The sequence below is a fragment of the Anastrepha ludens genome, chromosome 2, assembly GCF_028408465.1.
Source record: "Anastrepha ludens isolate Willacy chromosome 2, idAnaLude1.1, whole genome shotgun sequence".
Classification (NCBI taxonomy): Eukaryota; Metazoa; Arthropoda; class Insecta; order Diptera; family Tephritidae; genus Anastrepha; species Anastrepha ludens.
Window position 1 is genome coordinate 82,096,235 of NC_071498.1, and position 10,577 is coordinate 82,106,811.

Below are 10,577 nucleotides of genomic sequence, written 5' to 3' on the forward strand. Positions count from 1 at the left end.
AATTTTTTTTTTTTTATCTTTCTATTCATGCGCTTGGGTACATTCGCCTTTGAAGATTATACTAATATACATTTCAACTACTTCAGTTATAATTCTAAATAAATACCAATTCGACGTCTGTAATAATAAGGTTTGAAGTTGTAGCCAGTGTATCTCGTCTATCTTTTTCTCTTTTCCGTGAAGAGATAAAAGATTTAAGAACTGGTCCGGTCGAACATCATTTTATTTGCAAAGATTTATTAACATTTGTAATAACACAAAAAATAACTTTACTCGCATTTTAAACAAAAATGTAGGAATCAGCAGAAAGTGTGATCCGAATTCAGTGTGTGAGATCAATGACACAACGAGTCGGCCAATCACATGCGCTGCGCTCACTTACTCTCCGTGACATACACAGATCGCACGGAACCAGCTCTTCAAACTTGTTAGAGCGTTGGCAGCAGCGCAGCAACAATAATTACAAATAATGCGGATCACCACTTGTTCACGTCACTCTATGCGCGACACCTCATTTGCGCCTGCGCATAAACACGTTCATAACAAAATTTATTAGTTGGCACTGACGGCGTTTTTTTGCTACCTAATTAAAACGATTTCTAAATTTTTGCATTTTTGTTGTTACACTTGCTTAATAGGGAAACTGTGATTTTCAGTCTTGTGTTGTTTGTTTGAGTGTGACGAGAGTACGAAGCCTCAACGTAGCGACACGACGGTTTGGAATGTCCCATTCCTAGTGTGCATTGATGCGTCGTCAATGACGAATATCTTAGAAATTGAAATTTAATCGGCAATGATTGTCATTGTTCGGCCGCTCTACCTATGTATGTATATGTTGTTGTTGTATTTGTTGTAATTGTGTTTTATACGCTAAAAACAGCTGATAATTTTTTTTTTGTTAGAGGTGCTGGAAAAAAATGAACTCGCATTACAGCTCAGTGCGCCAAAAGGGTTAAAGACCTGATCGAAAGAAATGTGTAATTTAAACGAGAAATATTGGGTATGAAAAAAATAAAAAAAATATGAGCTAAAAAATATAAAATAAAAATAAAGGAAAATATGTAAGGAATGAAGCTAATACTAACAAAGTATATTAGAAAAAATAAATTAAAATAAAACAAGTGATATATCGAGATTGGATTTTTTGATGTAATGTAAAGAATATATGTAAATAGGATATCAAAAATATTTATAATACATGTATTTTTTATTTAGATTGAGTGAAGATAAAAAAGATTTGTATTTGAAACAGCTACTAGGCGAGGACGATGAAGATATTTCGGATCCTTCGGTGCTAGTTAAGACGACGAGTGGTTTCGGAGCGGGAATAGAATGCACAATTCTCGTGATACTGAAGCGTCAGATAATCAAGAATTCAGAATCTTTTTGCGCCAGCTTTCAGAAGAGGTAGCTATGCCGGTGATTCAAGAGCGAGCTTCCAACCAGCAGGTTATGCGAAACCACGCAACGAGGCTTGCAGTCGGAAGTTAGTTAGTTAGTTCGAAAAACCAGTAGTGGGGGAAGTACCTGCTGACAACCAACGTCGAGACGTCACTGGCAGAAAAGTTGTAGTTGGGTCATGCTACATTTGTAACGAGCAGTCTATTCGTAAGCGAAGAAAGACAAGGAAATGTTGTGTCGAGTGCGAGAAGCCCGTTTGTGATGAGCACTCAGTCAAGATCACTAAATGTTTACATTGCGATAAGTAATTTTGAATTCCGCTACAGATTAATCATTAAGATTTAATTATTTATATGTATATTATTTCTCTATTTATTACTTTTATTCTTTACTTTATTAATTTTTCACGTATTACTGACTGTGCAAATAGTGCAATGTCGATGTTTTTTTCGTAACAATCATATTGTAATAATTATTATTATACCTATACAGTATATTTATTCAATAAACAATTTAAAAATAATATAATATATAATTATTCTTATTAATTTATTTGTATAAATATAGTTTCATGACATAATACATGAATCTCGTGTTTTCTATATAGGGGTACCCGGGTGGCTTATACATTTATTTTTTTTGCAAGTGTAAAAATTTTAAAGTAAAAAATATTTTCAAAATATGTTTAATGCATATTTCGATACAAAATAAGTCAAACTATGGGGATCCATGAGGAGGTTGACCTGTCTCTTTAAAAAAAAAAAGTTATTCAAGAAAATGTACGTCGATTGGCACCCTGGTACCCGGATGGCAACACAAGAGTTAAAAAAGAAATGTAATAGGACTATGAATAAGTTCGTGCGGTTTTTTTCGAAATTTGAAACTTTATTGACGTAAAATGGTTACAAATTTAATATTCAAAATATTGTCCATCGCTTACTACTACTTTTTCCCATCTTTCTGGCAATTCACGGATTCCCTTTGTGAAAAATTCGGTCGGTTTTGCCGCAATCCACGAATCGATCCATTTTTTGACTTCATCGTAATTACGGAAGTGCTGGTCAGCCAGGCCATGTTGCATCGATCGGAAGAGATAGTAATCGGATGGCGCAAGGTCTGGACTATACGGCGGGTGGGGTAGGACATCCCATTTGAGCGTTTCTAAGTATGTTTTGACCACTTGTGCAACATGTGGCCGAGCATTGTCATGTTGCAAAATAACTTTGTCGTGTCTATCGGCGTATTGCGGCCGTTTTTCTCGCAGTGCTCGGCTCAAACGCATCAATTGTCGTCGGTAGACATCCCCCGTAATCGTTTCATTCGGTTTCAGTAGCTCATAATACACAACACCCAGCTGGTCCCACCAGATACACAGCATAACCTTCAGGCCATGAATATTCTGCGCCGACGTCGATGTTGAAGCATGGCCAGGGTATCCATACGTTGCCCGACGTTTTGGATTGTCGTAATGGACCCACTTTTCATCGCCAGTCACAATTCGATGCAAAAAACCCTTTCTTTTGTGCCGTTGAAGCAGTTGTTCGCATGCCATAAAACGGCGTTCAACGTCTCTTGGCTTCAATTCATACGGCACCCAATGGCCTACCTTTCGGATCATTCCCATGGCTTTTAAACGTTTGGAAATGGTTGATTGATCAACTCCCAAAGTTTTTGCAACCTCTTCTTGCGTTTGAGCCGGATCTTGATCGAGCAATTCCGCCAATTCGGTATCCATGAACTTTGGCGGCGCACCCTCGCGTTCTTCGTCTTCCAAGCCAAAATCACCACTTTTAAAGCGTGCAAACCACTTCTGGCACGTTCGCTCAGATAGAGCATGCTCACCATAAACTTCCACCAAGATACGATGACTTTCGGCTGCTTTTTTCTTCATATTAAAATAATGAAGAAGAATTCCCCGCAAAAACACATTATTTGGCACGAAATTCGACATTTTCAAGTGTGGTAAAAATATTGTTGTTTACGCTTCAAATAAAAAACTTATACTGACGTTTGTGCCTTACGACAGTAGCTCTCCAATGAATGTTTGGAAATGTGGATCGATGGAATAATAATCAAGTTACGCCATCTGTTGTAAAACCGCACGAACTTATAAATAGACCTATTATAATACATGTATATAAATATATATATATTAGGCCGGGTCGATTTGTGGGGAGGCAAAAAAATCGCCCATTGCTCTGTGAAAATCATACCTCTAAAACGAATTCTGACGTCCCCCAATTTGGGGGACACAACATTAACTTATTAGATATTTATTAAATCATTCAGCAAAAATTTCTATTAGCTGCAATAACCTCTTCGATTCGGGTGCAGAAATGATTGCATGGCCGAGTCAAATACTCCCTATTCATATTGGCCATAACGGTATTAGTTGCAGCCTTTAGAAAAGAAATGCTGTTATAAGGATGCTTATTGGTTTCACCCTCAATTACTGCCCATAGGTAGTGGTCCAGGGGATTAAGGTCTGCGATGCTAGGCGGTCATAGGTTTGGTGTTATGTGGTCATGGAAATTTACAGTCATCCAATTTTGTGTCACCATCACTTTATGGGAAGAGTCCGACTCTTGCTGAAAGAATGGGGTCTTAAACCATAAAATGGGGTGGAAACTTCATGCGCATGACAACAGTATCCTCTGTAGGATTGGAATGTAGCCAATTGCCATTCTGGTAATATCTTCCGTTGATCTTTTGGACTTGGTAATATTTTTTTCGTCAGAAAAAAAGGCGTAACAGTTCAAACGCTTCAGGGTGTTTAGTTCCGTTTACTTATAGAAGGTCTTTTGATGGGATAACTCGCTGTACTCGTGTTTGTTCCGGAGAACTTCCTGCACAACTTGACGGATGAGACCCTCAGAAACATTAAGCTCCCTCGCAGGGGTTCTCTTTTTTTGAAGGGTCTTAGTTAATGATTGCTTGCAGTTGTTGAATAAATTCTGCAGATCGGACAGTATCAGTGCGTTTGTCGGTCGGTCGTGTTAACTTGATGCACAGCGACGATGGCTTATCTGAAAAAGAGCAAAAAGAAAATGATTAGTTATAGTCAAAATGGGAAGTTATAGCCACATATGTATATGCTACTCAAGAAAATTAATTTCAGTACTCCTCAGTGAAGCATACGGAATCACGATATTTTTTGCGTAGGGATGGTTAAAATTAATTATGCCTCCAATGCTTCGATTTCTGGAATAAACGAATTGTTAAACTGAATTCTAAGTATTATCTAATATTCTTTCTCTGTAAATTATAACAAATGTTACATTTTCTTAAATTCATTACAATGAAACTAGTAAATTGTGAGTGTAATTTGTTTTTGATTGAATTATTTAGCATTAATCAATTTTTCATAGTGTGTAAGAAATACTGCATTTTCCGATTATTAAATGAATAAATATGCATGTCCTCAACTTCCGTATGCACCCTGTATATACGAGTGCATATACATATATACATAAATGCTCGAAGGCGATATGCACATACTTGCTGTCGTTAATTTGTCGCAATATCGATCAAACAAACTAGCAAAAACACAACCCAGCCAAAGAAGAAAACATTTCTCAGTGTCGAAACTAAAATAATATTAAAATGCCACTGGTTAAAATCACGAAGCCAAAACTTGAATAAAGTTTCAAACAAAACCAGAGCAGCGCATAAATTTTGCAATTTCATGTTTGATGGCAAAAGTTTGAATAGCCCGAGCTTAACAATTTCATTTTAATTACACTTATCTTGTTTTTTTTTTATGAAGTACATTTATTTAATTTTTTAAGTTGCTGTTATTTCAATCAACCGTGTTATTTAGCCCCGTTTTGCATGAGTGCGCTCTCAAAGGCAAACGAAAAAACTGGACGAGGCGAGGGTTGTCGCTGGTTGTAGGCCACTTTATATGTAAATATGCACATGTGTATGCGTGTATGAGCATTGCTTACAGCTTAGGCCAATTAAAGCGCGCACACGACGCATATCACTTATTAAAAATATGTTTCATGGTAAAATTTAAGTGTTTAAAAATGTCTGATCACGACGATTCCATTATGGACCAGCTGCTCTCCTATCAGCCAGCTTCTTTAGCGTAAAAATTATCTCATCGCTCTCTACTGCGGCTTATGCAACTTTCATATCAGCTACATATACAAAATATAAATACATATGTATACATGTATGTGTACATATGTATGCCACTAATAACCCGGTAACCGATTGAATTCAAAGCTATCACATTACAATTGTAAATTGCGGCTGAGGCAAGCGGCTGTTGTTGGCAAACCGACACAGCGGGCCAACAGTTAAGCAAATCAAGTAACCAAACAGCCAATCAACCAGACCCAAAGTTGAGTAGCAAAAAATAGAAACTGGAACGCTTTTTTATATCATCATTATGTGGACGAGTGTATGGCTACCCTTACATATACATATTTATGTATGTAAATGCTGGTATACATATGTGCATCCACCCTCTATTAAAAAAAATTAACTTTTTATAATTCAGTGTCAAATATTTTGTCTACTTCTTACAAATTTAAGATGATTTTCCACGCTCTATGCTCCGCTAGGAGTTAAAGGAAAATATATATGTATTTCAAATTTTCAAACAGGTTATAACAAAATAATACGTTTGAAAAATTTTCTATCACTGAATCCACGTGAACTCGAAAAAAGTGCTGCCAAACTCAATTACGGAATCTTTATATTTCGACACCAGCTGGCACGAGGTAAACAAATGAAAAGACTTTTGCAATTATTTTCCTTTTTTTGCTAATAAGATTAATTCTATTGGGAGTGCGATCTGTAAAATATATGAATACTTGAAATGTAGCGGAAAATCATGGAGCGTATCCTTTGAAATGCAGGGCACCTTGTAAAAAAATTCTTGGATGCTAAAATGTATATCAAATTTAAAAATTTTAAAAATTAAATTAAAATTTTAAAATTTTTCTATCGAACATATCGGCTGTTAAGTTCTTCTGCAACATTTTTCCAAAATCTGCCTACCTCCACCTTTTGGCATTTGATGTAACGCTGTTAAAATTCTGGATTTTACTTATTTATTTTTAATTTATTCATTTAATAATCTAAAAATTCACTTTTTATTAAAAATTATGAAAAACAGATTAACGCAAAATAATTTTATTGAAAATAAATTAAAGTTATAATTTACTACTTTCATTTTAATATATAAAAAAAAGTGAGATTTCTTATAGTTTACAAAGAAAGAATATTAGATAATGCTTAGAATCAAATCAATTCATTTAGTAACATTTTGAGTGGTACTTTGTGGAAGAAAAATTTAGAAAATTCATTAATTCCAGCAACCGAGTGTATTTCGGATATGGTGTTTAAATTTTAGACCTCAAACCCAATATTACATGAAAGCAAATGGGTGGTAAACAATCATCAATAAAGAATTTCTAAGTTTGACATAAAAATCAATCGCAGCTCTTGTTTGAAACTCATTTTCCGACTGCAATATAAAATGTACTAACAAAGATGACCCAGTAACTATGTAATAGCCTAGACAGAAGACGGTGTTAACCGGGATTATCAGCGCAGTTATTTCTGATTAAAATTGCAGTGCAACAGACGGTTGTTACGCAGATTAGTGAACAGCTGAATTGTGTATTGGATAGTTTTGGCCGTAACAGGTGGAGCGCAGGGGACAAATACCTGTATTAGCTAAAAAAATTGCTATTTCTCAAACTGCTCCGAATTATAAGTGCAACCTAGCATTGCATCCAGTCTTTCTTATTCTTTTCTTTCAAAGTTTCAATAGATATTACTATAATTTTTCGCCAATGTTACCATGGAAAATTCCCCTAATCCGCTTAAATTATTAGAATTAAGTGTACTTGTCAATCCGCATTAGTTGAACTTAATTCCTGAGATAAACACGATTTAAGTTGTTAATCCCGTTTAACGCCACCGTCTGTCTAGGTTCTAAAGTTATTTATATCCGAGCGTCGTACATATTTCATAGGATGACAATACCGAACTAGTTTATCGAATTCCAAAAGTTTGCAAAAAATGGCACTAGCCCTTATTTTAATTTATAAAGAGTTTGGTTTTTGTGGAAAACAGGGTGTATGTAGATTTGCAATGTTTTCAGTTACATTTTTCTGGTTTTTAATGCGAGCGTTGTAATTAAATATGAAAACCGCAAAAATGTATTTACGTATATATATTTTTTACATTTTATATATTGCACTAAATATGGATGGCGATAGGCAAATACCTATAAGCACACACCACAAACCGAATAAATGCATCGCAATTTCATAAGTGGATACGTGGATTTGATACTACGAGTACAAGGACAATGATGTTAAAACTTGTTTTCTGTATTAAATATGTGAGTAAACTTCTAGACGAATTTGGGTGGTGTCCATCAGGACATCTGAGTATCTGGGAAGCGGTAAGAAGGGTTTTGGCATGAAGGCATTAAAGGGGGCTGACTACTGCTAGATGAAAATTCGAGTAGGTTTTTGACCTTTTTAGACCTCATTGAATTTTATAAGAAATATTTAGCTTAAGTAACAGTTGGAGACAAAATCTGTTGAATAAAATAATTTTTAATGAATGGTGGTTTTGACGTTAAGCGTCACAAAAGATGTATTACTTATATGTCAGTTTATCGGCAAGTTTGGGTGATACTTGGAAATTGAGTATTTTGTGCACTCTCGTGTACTTTTTCATTTTTTTCTATTTTAATGGTCGTAAACGTAAAATCCAATGCTTAAACAATCTATCTTTCATAAAAACAGAAAGTCATACCTTTGTTATATGGAGAAAATTATAAAACATCGACGCGATTTTTTGGCAACTTTAAACTTATTTAGACTACAATAAAATTTAAAAGTGGCATAGCAAACATTTTTCTAGAATGTCTGATTACAGTTTTTAATTTAAATAAATAAATTTTTTTGAAGTTTGTGGAATTTAACTAGACAAGATCTATAATTTTATTTAAAAAAAAAAAAAAAAAAAAAAAAAAAAACAGCACCTCTGCTTGCTTACATCCAATTTTTAATTGTGCTAAAAAGCAAAACAAACAGCGCTCCCCGTTGACCGCAACATTGCTGCCGTGTTAATGTTCGAGTAAAAATTGGCCAATAATGGACCACTTTTAAAAGCACACAAAACAGACACACGATCGGGATACATCGACACCTCTACGACTATGAGTGAGCTTTCCGAGTCTTAAATACGGAAATTTCTCAGCAAAGATTTTTTGAGCAAAATTGTCGACATTTTCTAGCTGCCCAAAAACTCAAGCAGAGGAGAGCTCTCGAAGAAGACGAAATTTTGAAGTTTTTACAATGTCGCATAGCTCGACAATAGGATCCAGATTGAAAGTAATTTTTCAAAGTGACCCATTTCATACCAAGGTGGCAACGTTGGTGTTTGTTTTGCCACTTTTTCGAGCGCGAGATAGTGTCAACACTTAATTTAAGTAGAAAACATGATGATTTAAGATCTTTTTTATTAGACAACTTCAGGGAAAGATGCAGGGTGTGCTTTCTAATGCTAGGCATACCTACTATGACCATCCGTCCCGTTGTTATCAGGACCGTACTGTCTCCAACGTCAGCATTGCATAAAATTTCAAAACAGAAAAATGTTTTGTTGTTACGGAAATCAACTGCACCGATCTCAAATCAGCTTGCTAAATTTATTTTTTGTTTCCTTTACGACGTTTATGTAATACAAACATCTTTTTTACTTCTGATTGTCTGGTTGACTCATTTGCATTGTGCAATGCCTTTTCGTATGTGCATGAAAGATCAATTTACGGCTTAAAGTCTTAAGTGATTGTTAAATCGCATTTGTGTGAGTACGTTGTTCGCTGACTCAGACATTTCTGAAGTCTTTTGTGATTTGAAGCTAATTCTATTTTTATTGCTTTTTGTTTAATCCATTAAAACTCATAATTTCAAAAATAGAAGGAAATAATTAAGGAAGATTAACGGTAACTTATTTTAAAGCTATCGTAATATACAACTGAGATTTAATGCTTTTTCTTTCTATAGTTACAACTGATTTTTAGTTGATCTTTGTTGTATGTGGCCATAGGTGATGTCTTGTTTTTGATAATTTTACGGTTTTTATAATAACAGAAAATCTCTCGTTGTCTCTCCGAGACAATTAATACAGTGTCAACGATTTTTTTTAAGTCTAGAAATGCATACTCATCCTTAAAATTGTATTGTAAAATCCCATACTACAGTTTATGAATCGGAAGATTTTAATTATGGAATTGGCTTTTTTTAAATCATAATGCTACATTTTTGTATGCAAGAGATATTTCTTCAACAGCAAGATTGTAGTTCTTTTTTTTGTTTTTTCTTTTCCTTTCGAAATTCCCGTTTTTTGTTCTACAATTCGAGCTAATTTTAGCTAATTTCTAATTAAAAATCACCACAAAAGAGAAAAATTCCAACGGTTTGGCATCGCTGTGTTGTAAGAGTTTGATGGGTGTCTAAAATGTCATCAATCGTAACTTTAATTTATTTTTAAAATAAAAAATAACATGCTGACTGCATACAAATATACCAATATGTTTTATGTGTGCATATTAAAACTTCAAAAGTGCTTGTCATCACAGTTACATATGCACATTTCATAGTTGCAATCCGTTAAGATTAGCCGCCATTTCTACTCATACATGTGTCACTGCTTTGCATTGCAAGCCTGTAAAAACGATTTTCCAGTATTTCTTAGGCGGCATTAACTGCCATTAGCACGCCGTAATTGAGTAAATGAAATGTGTTGATCGGCTTTGGCTTCGGGTTTGATGAATAGGTTAATTGAAAGTGAGAGTGACTGCTGGTATACTATCTACTCATACAAACACATTCACATCAGTGTAAGGGGCAATGCATTTTATTTGGTTTTAAGTAGAAAGTTTATGCATTATATATATATAAAGTTCATACAAAAATAGCAATTTGTCTTTGACATACTGAAAAACGTGTTGAGTTATTAATCAAGCCGGCGCATTTCGTCGAAGCTAACTTACTCGCTAACTAATACATATGCACCTATGTAGGTATATATGTACGTACATGAGTAATATTTGTCACTTTGATAGACGCACAACTGTTTATTTTCTACAAATAGGGTGGTATTGCCAATTACTCTGGCAAATTTGCTCGGCAACACCC